This window comes from Cherax quadricarinatus, chromosome 1, assembly GCF_038502225.1.
Source record: "Cherax quadricarinatus isolate ZL_2023a chromosome 1, ASM3850222v1, whole genome shotgun sequence".
In the NCBI taxonomy this organism is placed as follows: Eukaryota; Metazoa; Arthropoda; class Malacostraca; order Decapoda; family Parastacidae; genus Cherax; species Cherax quadricarinatus.
The window spans coordinates 9,549,626-9,565,034 of NC_091292.1; the positions used below are offsets into that span (position 1 = coordinate 9,549,626).

General features: G+C 39.0%; 1 long non-coding RNA gene across 2 annotated transcripts in view; it reads left to right on the forward strand.

The window, feature by feature from the left end:
* LOC138853816 (uncharacterized) overlaps nt 1–15,409 on the forward strand; it is a 463,743-nt gene that overhangs the window by 389,662 nt on the left and 58,672 nt on the right. The window lies entirely within an intron of this gene.

A 15,409-nucleotide genomic window follows, 5' to 3' on the forward strand; every position in this document is an offset into this window, starting at 1 on the left:
ACATCTTCTTTAACAGATGTTGAGGAAGGGACCTTGATTTTTAGTAAACGCTGACATCTTCTTTAACAGATGTTGAGGAAGGGACCTTGACTTTTAGTAAACGCTGACATCTTCTCTAACAGATGTTGAGGAAGGGACCTTGATTTTTAGTAAACGCTGACATCTTCTTTAACAGATGTTGAGGAAGGGACCTTGATTTTTAGTAAACGCTGACATCTTCTTTAACAGATGTTGAGGAAGGGACCTTGACTTTTAGTAAACGCTGACATCTTCTTTAACAGATGTTGAGGAAGGGACCTTGATTTTTAGTAAACGCTGACATCTTCTTTAACAGATGTTGAGGAAGGGACCTTGATTTTTAGTAAACGCTGACATCTTCTTTAACAGATGTTGAGGAAGGGACCTTGATTTTTAGTAAACGCTGACATCTTCTTTAACAGATGTTGAGGAAGGGACCTTGATTTTTAGTAAACGCTGACATCTTCTTTAACAGATGTTGAGGAAGGGACCTTGACTTTTAGTAAACGCTGACATCTTCTTTAACAGATGTTGAGGAAGGGACCTTGATTTTTAGTAAACGCTGACATCTTCTTCAACAGATGTTGAGGAAGGGACCTTGATTTTTAGTAAACGCTGACATCTTCTTTAACAGATGTTGAGGAAGGGACCTTGATTTTTAGTAAACACTGACATCTTCTTTAACAGATGTTGAGGAAGGGACCTTGATTTTTAGTAAACGCTGACATCTTCTTTAACAGATGTTGAGGAAGGGACCTTGATTTTTAGTAAACGCTGACATCTTCTTTAACAGATGTTGAGGAAGGGACCTTGATTTTTGATGCTAGCTAATATCTCTTCATCCATGAATTTTGAACTATATTAATCCTTCCTCGGGTCACGGGTGATTTCAGTCATTTCTCAGGCACTGCATGACCTTTACGGGTTTAGCGCTTCTTCATGATTATAATAATAATAATAATAATAATAATAATAATAATAATAATAATAATAATAATAATATTAATAATAATAATAATAATAGTAATAATAATAATAATAATAATAATAATAATAATAATAATAATAATAGTAATAATAATAATAATAATAATAATAGTAATAATAATAATAATAATAATAATAATAGTAATAATAATAATAATAATAATAATAATAATATTAATAATAATAATAATAATAATAGTAATAATAATAATAATAATAATAATAATAATAATAATAATAATAATAATAATAATAATAATAGTAATAATAATAATAATAATAATAATAGTAATAATAATAATAATAATAATAATAGTAATAATAATAATAATAATAATAGTAATAATAATAATAATAATAATAATAATAATAATAATAATAATAATAATAATAATAATAATAATAATAATAATAATAATAATAATAATAATAATAATAATAATAGTAATAATAATAATAATAATAATAATAATAATAATAATAATAATAATAATAATAGTAATAATAATAATAATAATAATAATAATAATAGTAATAATAATAATAATAATAATAATAGTAATAATAATAATAATAATAGTAATAATAATAATAATAATAATAGTAATAATAATAATAATAATAATAATAATAATAATAATAATAATAATAATAATAATAATAGTAATAATAATAATAATAATAATAATAATAGTAATAATAATAATAATAATAATAATAATAATAATAATAATATCTAATCAACAAGAAATATATATGCATGCATATATATATATATATATATATATATATATATATATATATATATATATATATATATATATATATATATATATATATATATATATATATATATATATATATATATATATATATATATATATATATATATATATATATATATATATATATATATATATATATATATATATATATATATATATATATATATATATATATATATATATATATATATAGGGAGGTACCACCTCTGGAACTGTCCTGGGGACCCTCATACTCAGAGAAAAGAATGAACTTGCTTCAGGGAAAACTCAAAGTTCTCCCTGAAGTTTGAAAATTGTTTTCTCCTACCATGGTTTATATGTTATATACGTATGATTTATTTAAAGACAAAATACATTGACAGAATACATACCCCTTAGCTCTGGGACTAGTCTTATTGAAAACCTTTGCATTTTCTCTAGTTTCCTTACGTGCTTGGCTAGGTGTGGGTTCCAAACTGGTGCCGCATACTCCAATATGGGCCTAACGTACACGGTGTACAGGGTCCTGAATGTGTGTGTATGTGTACTCACATAGTTGTATTCACCTAGTTGAGGTTGCAGGGGTCGAGTCCTAGCTCCTCGCTCCGCCTCTTCACTGGTCGCTACCAGGTCACTCTCCCTGAACCGTGAGCTTTATCGTACCTCTGCTTAAAGCTATGTATGGATCCTGCCTCTACTACATCGCTTCCCAAACTATTCCACTTCCTGACTACTCTGTGGCTGAATAAATACTTCCTAACATCCTTGTGATTCATCTGTGTCTTCAACTTCCAACTGTGTCCCCTTGTTGCTGTGTCCCATCTCTGGAACATCCTGTCTTTGTCCACCTTGTCAATTCCTCTCAGTGTGTTAGTTAGTTACCATTTTGTCCTAGGCACATGTCAATTAGACACTTGGCCTGTTGTATATAAGAGTGTGAGTGTGAGTGTGAGTGTGTGTGTGTGTGTGTGTGTGTGTGTGTGTGTGTGTGTGTGTGTGTGTGTGTGTGTGTGAGTGTGTGTGTGTGAGTGTGTGTGTGTGAGTGTGTGTGTGTGAGTGTGTGTGTGTGAGTGTGTGTGTGTGAGTGTGTGTGTGTGAGTGTGTGTGTGTGAGTGTGTGTGTGTGTGTGTGTGTGTGTGTGTGAGTGTGTGTGTGTGAGTGTGTGTGTGTGTGTGTGTGTGTGTGAGTGTGTGTGTGTGTGTGTGTGTGTGTGTGTGTGTGTGTGTGTGTGTGTGTGTGTGTGTGTGTGTGTGTGTGTGAGTGTGTGTGTGTGAGTGTGTGTGTGTGAGTGTGTGTGTGAGAGTGTGTGTGTGAGTGTGTGTGTGTGAGTGTGTGTGTGTGAGTGTGTGTGTGTGAGTGTGTGTGTGTGTGTGTGTGTGTGAGTGTGTGTGTGTGTGTGTGTGTGTGTGTGTGTGTGTGTGTGTGAGTGTGAGTGTGTGTGTGTGTGTGTGTGTGTGTGTGTGTGTGTGTGTGTGTGTGTGTGTGTGTGTGTGTGTGTGTGTGAGTGTGTGTGTGTGTGTGTGTGTGAGTGTGAGTGTGAGAGTGTGTTAGTTACCATTTTGTCCTAGGCACATGTCAATTAGACACTTGGCCTGTTGTATATAAGAGTGTGAGTGTGAGTGTGAGTGTGTGTGTGTGTGTGTGTGTGTGTGTGTGTGTGTGTGTGTGTGTGTGTGTGTGTGTGTGTGTGTGTGTGTGTGTGTGTGTGTGTACACTCGCCTAGTTGAGGTTGCAGGGGTCGTGTGTGTGTGTGTATGTGTGTGTGTACTCACCTATTTGTGGTTGCAGGGGTCGAGTCTTAGCTCCTGTGTGTGTGTGTACTCACCTATTTTTACTCACCTATTTGTGGTTGCAGGGGTCGAGTCACAGCTCCTGGCCCTGTCTCTTCGCTGATTGCTACTACTGATTGTGTGTGTGTATGTGTGTGTGTGTGTGTGAGTGTGTATGTGTGTGTGTGTGTGTGTGTGTGTGTGTGTGTGTGTGTGTGTGTACTCACCTATTTGTATTCACCTATTTGTGGTTGCAGGGGTCGAGTCATAGCTCCTGGCCCCGCCTCTTCACTGATTGCTACTAGGTCCTCTCTCTCCCTGCTCCATGAGCTTTATCATACCTCGCCTTGAAACTATGTATTGTTCCCGCCTCCACTACGTCACTCTCTAGGCTATTCCACGGCCTGACTACTCTATGACTGAAGAAATACTTCCTAACATCCCTTTGATTCATCTGAGTCTTCAACTTCCAATTGTGACCTCTTGTGTCTGTGTCCCATCTCTGGAACATCCCGTCTTTGTCCACCTCGTCTATTCCGCGCAGTATTTTATATGTCGTTATCATGTCTCCCCTGACCCTCCTGGCCTCCAGTGTCGTCAGGCCGATTTCCCTCAACCTTTCTTCGTAGGACAAACCCCGTAGCTCTGGGACTAGTCTTGTTGCAAACCTTTGCACTTTCTCTAATTTCTTGACGTGCTTGACTAGGTGTGGATTCCAAACTGGTGCTGCATACTCCAGTATGGGCCTGACGTAAATGGTATACATAGTCTTGAACGAATCCTTACTGAGGTATCGGAACGCTATCCGTAGGTTTGCCAGCCGCCCGTATGCTGCAGCAGTTATCTGATTGATGTGCGCCTCAGGAGATATGCTCGGTGTTATACTCACCCCCAGATCTTTTTCCTTGAGTGAGGTTTCCAGACTTTGGCCATCTAAACTATATTGTGTCTGCGGTCTTCTTTGCCCTTCCCCAATCTTCATGACTTTGCATTTGGCAGGGTTAAACTCAAGGAGCCAGTTGCTGGACCAGGCTTGTAGCCTGTCCAGGTCTCTTTGTAGTCCTGCCTGATCCTCATCCGATTTGATTCTTCTCATTAACTTCACATCATCCGCAAACAAGGACACTTCTGAGTCTATCCCTTCCGTTATGTCATTCACATATACCAAGAACAGCACAGGTCCTAGGACTGACCCCTGTGGAACCCCGCTTGTCACAGGCGCCCACTCTGACACCTCGTCACGTACCATGACTCGTTGTTGCCTCCCTGTCAGGTATTCTCTGATCCATTGCAGTGCCTTTCCTGTTATGTGTGCCTGATCCTCTAGCTTTTGCAGTAACCTCTTGTGAGGAACTGTGTCGAAGGCCTTCTTGCAGTCAATAAAAATGCAGTCGATCCACCCCTTTCTCTCTTGTCTTACTTCTGTCACCTTGTCATAAAACTCAAGTAGGTTTGTGACAAAGGATTTTCCCTCCCTGAAACCATGCTGGTTGTCAATTATACACTTGTTTCTTTCCAGGTGCTCCACCACTCTCCTCCTGATGATCTTCTCCATGACCTTGCATACTATACACGTTAGTGATACAGGTCTGTAGTTTAGTGCCTCATGTCTGTCTCCCTTTTTAAAAATTGGGACTACATTTGCCATCTTCCATACCTCGGGGAGTTGCCCAGTTTCAAATGATGTGTTGAAGATCTTTGTTAATGGTACACACAATATCTCTGCTCCCTCTTTAAGGACCCACGGAGAGATGTTGTCTGGTCCCACCGCCTTTGAGGTGTCAAGTTTGCATAGCAGCTTCTTCACCTCCTCCTTGGTTATATGTACCTCACCCAGCACTTGCTGGTGCACCCCCCTGCTCTGATTTCCTGGAGTCCTACTGGTTTCCACTGTAAATACTTCTTTAAATCTCGTGTTGAGCTCCTGACATACCTCCCGGTCGTTTCTTGTGAATTCCCCATCACCCTTTCTCAGTCTGATTACCTGGTCCTTGACTGTTGTTTTCCTCCTGATGTGGCTGTACAACAGCTTCGGGTCAGTCTTGACTTTCGATGCTATGTCATTTTCGTATTGCCGCTGAGCCTCCCTTCTTATCTGTGCATATTCGTTTCTGGCTCTTCGGCTAATCTCTTTATTTTCCCGAGTTCTCTGTCTTCTGTACCTTTTCCATTCTCTAGTACACCTAGTTTTTGCCTCCCTACACCTTTGGGTGAACCAAGGACTCGTTCTGTTCTTCCCGTTATTTCTGTTTCCCTTGAGAACAAACCTCTCCTCTGCCTCCTTGCATTTTGCTGCGACATAGTCCATCATTTCTTGTACTGGTTTTCCTGTCAGTTCCCTCTCCCACTGAATGTCTTGAAAGAAGTTCCTCAAGCCTGAGTAGTTCCCCCTTTTGTAGTTTGGTTTTTCCCACCCTATTCCTGCTGCTCTCTCCACTTGGAGCTCAACTATGTAGTCGAAGCACAGAACCACATGATCACTAGTGTGTGTGTGTGTGTGTGTGTGTGTGTGTGTGTGTGTGTGTGTACAGAACCTAACTGTACACACCTTTTTCTTTTTTATTGGGTAGCAGCTGCTAATTTCTCTTTGTGTACGCAGTAAATGCTACTGTTGTAAATCAAAGTATTAAGCTGTTACTTGCATGTATGATTCGCTGACATTCCGCTTACCTGTGGTGATTCCTTATAGCCATCATGCAATATTGTTGTCTAAAAGCAGCTGGCGACGCTTACAGTTTGTCATACAAACTGTTACACTGACAGCTGTTTCATTCTAAATCACATTCCCAACATTTAATTAACTTTTTCATATACACTTTTTTTTTGCGATGCAGGATGTAGAGGCATAACGCCCAGAGAAATGGGTATAAAGAGACTATGCAGGGCAAGAATTTTTCCAGACAACGTTTCGCTCAGAGTTGATAAAGGTTAGTTCTGAATGAAACATGATAGCCAGTGAAGGCATGCTTAATGTCTTCAAACCCATGCTGAGGCAGGTTTGTGTCAGGTAGTGTATGACAGGCTATGCGTACCCGCATACCTGGATACCTGGAGGTTACCTGGAGGTTATTCCGGGGATCAACGCCCCAGCGGCCCGGTCCATAACCAGTCCTCCAGATGGATCAGGGCCTGATCAACTAGGCTGTTACTGCTGGCCGCACGCAGTCCAACGTACGAGCCACAGCGCGGCTGATCCGGCACTGACTTCAGGTATCTGTCCAGCTCTCTCTTGAAGGCAGCCAGGGGTTTATTGGCAATTCCCCTAATGCTTGATGGGAGGCTGTTGAACAGTTTTGGGCCCCGGACACTTATGGTGTTTTCCCTTAGTGTACCAATGGCGCCCCTACTTTTTATTGGGGACATTTTGTATCGCCTGCCCAGTCTTTTACTTTCACAGGGAGTGATTTCTGTGTGCAGATTTGGGACCATTCCTTCCAAGATTTTCCAAGTGTAGATTATGATATATCTCTCCCTCCTGCGTTCCAACGTGTACAAGTCAAGTGCTTCCAAGCGTTCCCAGTAGTTAAGGTGCTTGACAGAACTTATACGTGTAGTAAAGGATCTCTGTACACTCTCTAGATCTGCGATTTCACCTGCTTTGAATGGAGATGTTAATGTACAGCAGTATTCCAGCCTAGAGAGAACAAATGATTTGAAAAGGATCATCATTGGCTTGGCATCTCTCGTTTTGAAAGTTCTCATTATCCATCCTATCATTTTCTTTGCACGTGCGATCGTGGCACTGTTGTGATCCTTGAAAGTGAGATCCTCAGACATTACTACTCCCAGGTCCCTTACATTATTTTTCCGCTCTATTGTATGGCCGGAGTCAGTAGTATACTCTGTTCTAGTTATTATCTCCTCCAGTTTTCCATAACGGAGTAGTTGGAATTTGTCCTCATTGAACATCATATTGTTTACCGTTGCCCACTGGAAAACTTTGTTTATATCTTCTTGGAGGTTAACCGCGTCCTCAGCAGATGACAGCCTCATGCAGATCCTAGTATCATCAGCAAAGGATGATACGGTGCTGTGGTGTATATCTCTGTGTATGTCTGATATGAGGATAAGGAATAAGATGGGGGCGAGTACTGTGCCTTGTGGAACAGAGCTCTTCACTATGGCAGCCTCCGATTTAATTCTGTTGACCACTACTCTTTGTTTTCGATTTGTTAGGAAGTTGAAGATCCATCTCACCACTTTCCCAGTTAATCCTTTAGCACGTATTTTATGGGCTATTACGCCATGATCGCATTTGTCAAATGCTTTTGCAAAGTCTGTGTATATTACATCTGCATTCTGATTTTCTTCCAGTGCATCCAAGGTCATGTCATAGTGATCCAGTAGTTGTGAGAGGCAGGAGCGACCTGTCCTGAACCCATGTTGCCCTGGATTGCGCAGATTTTGGGAATCCAGGTGAATTGCAATCCTGCTTCTTAGCACTCTTTCAAAGATTTTTATGATGTGGGACGTCAGAGCTAATGATCTATAGTTCTTAGCTAATGCTTTGCTGCCTCCTTTATGGAGTGGGGCTATATCAGCTGTTTTAAGTGACTGTGGAATTTCACCCATGTCCAAGCTCCTCCTCCATAGTGTATTTAGGGCACACGAGAGGGGTTTCTTGCAGTTCTTAACGAAAACAGAGTTCCACGAGTCTGGGCCCGGGGCTGAGTGCATAGGCATGTTGTCAATGGCTTTTTCGAAATCTATCGGAGTTAGGGTAATGTCGGAAATCTGGCATACATTTATGGAGTTTTGAGGCTCATTCATGAAGAAATCATTTGGGTCGTCGATCCTCAGACCGATTAGTGGTTCACTAAACACAGAGTCGTACTGGGATTTCAATATTTCACTCATTTCCTTGTTGTCATCTGTGTAAGTCCCATCAACGTCTGAGTAAGGGCCCGATACTAGATGTGGTATTTGCCTTGTTTTTGGCATATAAAAAGAAATATTTTGAATTTCTTTCAATTTCACTAATAGCTTTAAGCTCCTCCTGCCTCTCCTGGTTCCTGTAAGAGTCATTTAACTTAAGTTCGATAGTTTCCACTTCCCTGGTCAGCGCCTCCTTTCGTGTATCAGATATTCTAGCACTCCTGAGGAGCTCAGTGACTCTTCGTCGTCTTCTGTAGAGGGAGCGTCTTTCTCTCTCCAGTTTACTCCTACTCTTCTTCTTTCTTAGGGGAATATGCCTAGAACATGCTTCGGCTGCCAACATGTTTCGTTTAGGACATGGTTTACCTGGTCCCAGTTGATGTTCTTGTTGTTGAAGTTGTATTTTGTGAAGACACCTTCACAGGTACATGCATTCTGCTGATCAGGACCCCTATGCATGTACATCTGGACTTCGATTAGCATAGATTAACTTAGTCAACCACCTACGTATTTTCATGTCACTCTCTGTAACAGGGAAAAAAACTACTGTTCCAGGAAAGGGCCGTATCACCTATGACTTCATTAAATTAAATGAGGCGTGTGCTTGGTTCCATACGGTCAGTATTTTACAGAGTGTGTTACGTTTGATTCAGTTACCTTCACTACGGATCAACAGCATTGTTGCTGCATCATGTTCCAGCATCATGTTTTTCGCCTCATCTCACTAACTAGCTGACTGTCAAATATTACTGAGGATGATGATTAACAATGTCCTGTACAAAATTAAAGAACATAAGTCAACCAGTAATATTAGATTTACACATGACAAAACTGAAACAAATTGCATTACAACATTTTTAATTGACCATGGGGAAAAGTGCACTAATGCACACATATTCTCGATATTAAAAATGCTTTCGACGTAGCAAAGAAATTATTTTGTATAAGCTATCTAAAACTGACTTTGGTGAATATTGTTACGCTAGACCCTTAGTTATCTCGCTGCTACAAAATCTGCTGCATTTTTTCAGGGTTACAAGAGTGAAAGTAAGAGATGTAACTTGGTACTCCTTAAGACAGTGTATTAAGTCGCACGCTGTTCATTATATTAGTCATTGTCGTAATAAAATCTATACCAGCCACCCCTAGTAATATCACATTTAGCTATGCTGAAGATATTTTTCTACAGATTAAAACTGTTAATTAAGTGCAAACCACTCTAATTCATGTACAGAGAACCTGTGAAAATGTTGGGCTAAAAATGTTCTGTAGAGGAAAGACGAAATTGTTACCTGTAAAAGCAGACCACCAAAATTAAAAGTTAGTGTAAATATCCAGGTATTACCATCCAATGTGCACAAATAATTACTCGAAACATATCTATAATGTAAAGACAGACCTGAAGCTCTCAGAACTGTTGTAGGGTATAATATTAACTATGGTGCAAATGAGACAAATGCCAAAAATTATATTCAGTATTTAGCTTACATAAGATAGCTAATAGATTACCATGCACCAGTTTTAGTCCGGCAACGCAATAAAACCATTGAAAAACTTGTAAAAATGAAGATCCAAGAATTATTCTGTTTTGATCATTGAAATACCTAATAAGAGGAGAGAATTATTTGTATATAATATTGCTGCTGTTGTTTGATGAGGAAAACGATATTGTCTTTACAAAATTATTACAACATATATGCCATGGGATAAGTGAATTAAAGTGTTCTTATAAAAACAACCACACACACAGAGAAATGTTTGGAAAGCATGAACTGCATCATTCTGGGAAACAACAGCATTTTCCACCACCATGAGAGATAACAGCTTTTGATATCACCATGCCCACCTTCCCTCCCAAGAAACTCGACATGCACAATTCTCATTTTCGACAGATTTCTATACTATGTACCCTGGAACATACACGTATACACGACATGCAGACTAAAAATATCACACAGAGTAACTACATTGTTGGTCCCTCTAACTTTAACAGTGGTAAGGCGGAAAATTGCTATCGTAAACCAGCCTGATGGTTCCATAATATATTAGAACAATTAGGTTTCCAATTTACTAACCGAACTGTTTGCCAAATTTGTGGAAAATACAACTTAAGACAACTTGATTTTAACTAACCCCTTTTTCCTTGTTAGTTTCTCTAAATTCCCTGAAGCTTGAATGTAGACTGCTTGTGTAACAATACACATATTATTAAAATGGGATTAGAGTTAAGCTTTTGTAGATTGCATTCACATAGGCCCCAGGGAGCATACCTGGAGTATACCTGGAGAGGGTTTTGGGGGTCAACTCCTGGTCTGAGACCAAGCCTCGTGGTGGATCAGGGTCTGACCAACCAGGCTATTACTGCTGGCCACACGCAAATTGACGTACAAGCCACAGCCCGGAAATAAATGACAAAAAGAATATCGAATGTAACTGGCAAACGAGTTTGAAGTAGAACAGTATAGAGAGGAACTTACAGATCTATTGTCCATCATAATGGCAAATTGATCTTCCCAGAGAACGTAATAAAGTCACTAAATTTTAACACGTAGCTGCTACGTTAAGGCTATTCTGTAAGCATTTCTGGCATTAAGAATTGTGTTGAAATGCCAGTGACAATGCAAAGTGTGTGGACAAAGACAGGACCACACACTACAATACTGAATCTTATCCACAAACATCCAACCTTTCAGAGGGTACTTTTGACGAATTCCGAGAGCTTTTCTACGCCCAGCAATGTTTCTGATGAATTCTGATAAAATGTTGAATAGTCTGGGGCCAAAAACGTTGACACAAACCCCTTCATTGTTAATGATAAGATATCTGAAATCTTGAGAGTGGAACCACATTTTGTATCGGCTCCATGAATGAACTGTTTGATGAGACCGAAACACAATAACGACCAGTGTTTATGATCGGAAGTAATAAAATATTTTAAATTTCCTGAGATCGTATCCTAATATTTTATTGCATAAATTAGCTATGTTAAGAATTATAACAGACGTAACTATTCCCAACTGGATTTGTTGAAGACCGATTGTGACCCCTGTAATCCTGTTCTTTCTTGTGCTACCGTTCATGGGATGAGCAGAGGGTGTACAATAAACTAGCCGCTTAGGCAGCGCAAGATAAGATTTCGTTCGGACTTTTAACCCCGGAGGGTTAGCCACCCAGGATAACTCAAGAAAATCAGTGCGTCAACAAGGACTTGTCCCCCAGGATGCGACCCACACCAGTCGACTAACACCCAGGCAGGGCCAGATTACCGCATAGGCAAACTAGGCATTTGCCTAGGGCCCCGCGCATTTGGGGGCCCCGCGGTCCAAGGAGTTCAGGGGCTCATCCAAGACTGCACACATGGTGCAAGTGCAAAGGGGTCCCTACCTAAAAAGTTCAAGTGTTATGAGAGTAAAATTGATTTTTAAAAATTAATCAAAACAAAAATAAATAAGGAAATAAAATAAAATCAAAATAAATAAACCTAACCATAGATGGCAACACTCAACACGACTTTGTTTACATCAGAACAGCTGTGTTTTCCCGCTAATGGGTGAGTATGGGAGATTCCTCTCCAATTTTCTGTAGTAATTACACGTTATCTAGACTTGTACTGTGACAAATTAACTGAAGTGTTGTTGATAGACATTGATGTGTATGGATAAATGTTTGTTTTCTCCTCTAAATGTTAAGAGAGTTACCTGATAGGGTTACTTGACCAGTAAAGATGCATGGACCAGTAAAGACGCATTTTTGGTAAAAATACTATAAAGAAAAACCTAAAAACGCAAACTGACTTCCGTTTGTAGGTTTTAAAAGCACTTTGTCCTGTCTTTAAGTCTTTATCATTTCAATAACAGATCTCAATTGATTGATGTTCTACATCACTTCCGTCGCAAATGCTTAGTTTTCAAGTTGCGACGGAAGTGATGTAGAACATCAATTAATTTACTATATATTTCCCCAGAAACACATAAGCCACATCAGAAAATCGTTGGTTGGGTGAAACTGAAAATTGTCCCTGCATTCTTTAATTCTCATGTCCTTATCTATGGTGGAAGGCCATATATCATGCAAAACATAATGATTAGTTTAGTTATGAAAATGGTAATATAAATACCATTGTGCATTGTTCTTGGACTCAGTATGATTTCTGCTAAAGTAAACTGGAGATCAAGGAGGATGAATTAGTAAAATATTCGTAGCCCAAATCACTAACCTAATCTATGGTAAAAGTTCTGTATATGACTCCTTTCTTCTGGTAATGTTTTGAATTTTTAGATGCGCAGCCAGAGGAAAGGGGGCTACAGGGGCCATATCCCCCCAATTGACAGAAAATTTTTTTTAATAATAATTAAAAAATTAATAGTAATTGATAATGAAAAATTTGTATTTGCATGATTACAGACAGTGATACATCCTCATTATGGCATCTCGTGAACGTGATGTTGGACGTTCTTATGCGAGTGGGTCACAGAAAAGAAAGAAGAAAATTCAAGAAGAAGAACAGAAAAAGAAAGATGTAGGAAGCTGCAGAAAGATCACAGACATGCTCACGAAAACAGTTTCTGATGTTACCAGTACAGTTGAATCTGCAGATACGTCAGATCATACAGGAAGCCCTCCCTCCATTATTTCTCAGCCAGCATCTACTTCTTTTGTGTCTCCTCTCAATGTCTCAACGGACATTTCATCCACAGGATCTGTCTTAAAAGATCCTGCCTCATGGCCAAATGTAATCCCAGATTCTCTACGTAATGCTTTCATTGCAGAAAACTTCAGTCAAACTCTGAACATTGACTTTAGGAAATCAGCAAGGATTTATGATGATGGAAGTCGTCGTTGTTTAAAGTCATCTATGTTTTATAGGAAGCTTGCAAATTCAGAAACTGTGAAAAGATCATGGATGGTATACTCTGGAAGCTCAGGAAAAGTGTACTGTTCAGCATGCAAGCTATTTTCTACCAAAGAAAATACCTTCACACAGGGGTTCAATGACTGGAAAAATTCCAAGCGTTTCGAGGAACATGAAAACAGCACCACTCACAGGAGCTGCATTTTAGCCAGTGTATTTCGTGCACAGAAAAAAGGCTTATTGGATTCTCATTTGGAAAATCAAACTGAAAAAGAGCGCCCTTATTGGAGAAAAGTTCTAGAAAGAGTTGTTGCTGTTGTAAAATTCTTAGCTCTAAGAAGACTTGCTTTCCGTGGAGAAAATGAGGTTTTTGGTTCGGAAAACAATGGCAATTTCCTAGGTATCATAGAACTGTTAGCACAATTCGATCCATTCTTAGCAAATCATGTGTCACGCCTTGGGAATGCAGGAAGAGGCACTGTATCTTACATGTCATCTACTATATGCAATGAATTTATTGAACTGATGACTAAGAAGGTCCTCAATAACATCATAGCAGCTGTGAAAACTGCAAAATACTTTGCAATAAGTGTAGATTCAACACCAGATATTTCACATACAGATCAATTGACATTCATTGTTCGCTTTGTCGACTCCAGTGGTAAGCCTGTAGAGCGCTTTATAAAATTCATTCCTCTTTCAGGCCATGATGGAGAAACAATGATGAATGTAGTACTGGATACTCTGCTTAAACATGATCTCTCTATTATGGATTACCATGGCCAGAGCTACGACAATGCAAGTAACATGTCGGGTAAATATAATGGATTGCAAGCCCGTATCAAGCAAATCAACCCACTTGCTGAATATGTGCCCTGCTCAGCACATTCTCTTAATCTTGTTGGGTCATGTGCTGCGGAGTGTTGTGTCGCTGCAGTTTCATTTTTTGGACTTTTACAAGCACTCTTTAATTTTTTCTCTGCTTCAACGCATCGGTGGAGTATACTCAAGTCAACCATTCATGGAGATGTCATCAAATCATTATCAACAACAAGGTGGTCAGCGCAGCATGATGCAACACATGCTTTGAAAGACAGCTTTGCTGAAATACGTTCTGCTTTGATCCAAATAGCAGAGGATGAAGACCAGACAGCAACTACAAGATGCGAAGCAGCCAGCTTAGCATCAAAATTGGAAGATTTTGAATTGACCTTACTCTGTGTGCTTTGGGACTGCATACTGGAACGGTTAAATGCCACGAACAAGACACTTCAGAAAATTGAAATTGAAATGGCTACTTGTGCTAACCTCTATGCAGGCTTAGTGGAATTTGTAAGCTCACTTCGCAATGATGAAGCTTTTGAAATGTTTGAAGAGAAAGCTAAACTGCTGGTGAAAGACTACAGTTACCGGGCTGATCATCAGCGGTCAAGGAAGAGGAAACGCAATTTTGAAGAGCCAGACAATGAAATTGTGTTGCTACCAAGGCAGAAATGTAAGACAGCTACATACTTCGTCATTCTGGATTCACTGATTACAGAATTGGTGAAAAGAAAAGAAATCTAGCAGAATCTCAATGACAAGTTTGGATTTCTGTTCAAAATTACTACTATGCCAGATGCAGAATTGAGAGAAGCTGCATTAAAGTTGCAACAACACTTTTCAGCAGATGTTCAGGACACATTTGTTGAAGAAATAGTTCATTTTTCTGGGTATATGAATCAGATTAAAGCTCCACCTGAAAAATGTGCGCCCTCAGCTGCTTTGAAACATTTAAGAAATGCAGGTATCTCAGAAACCTTCCCTAATGTTGACATAGTGTATCGCCTTTACCTAACACTTTCAGCTACTAACTGTGAAGGAGAACGTTCATTTTCTGTTTTGAAAAGAGTGAAAAACCAGCTCCGTTCAACAATGAGCCAAGACAAATTGTGTAACCTAGCCTTGTTGACCATTGAGTCTGATCTAACAAGAAATATTGATTTTCAGAATATAATTGATGATTTTGTCAATATGAAATCAAGAAAAAAGTTTATTTAAGAAGTGCCTGTGAATATAAACAATTCTTTACTTTCTTGAGTTTATATGATTTGATAGTCTTTGCATGATGCAATGATAATAATGGTCAGTGATTTATAAAGGGA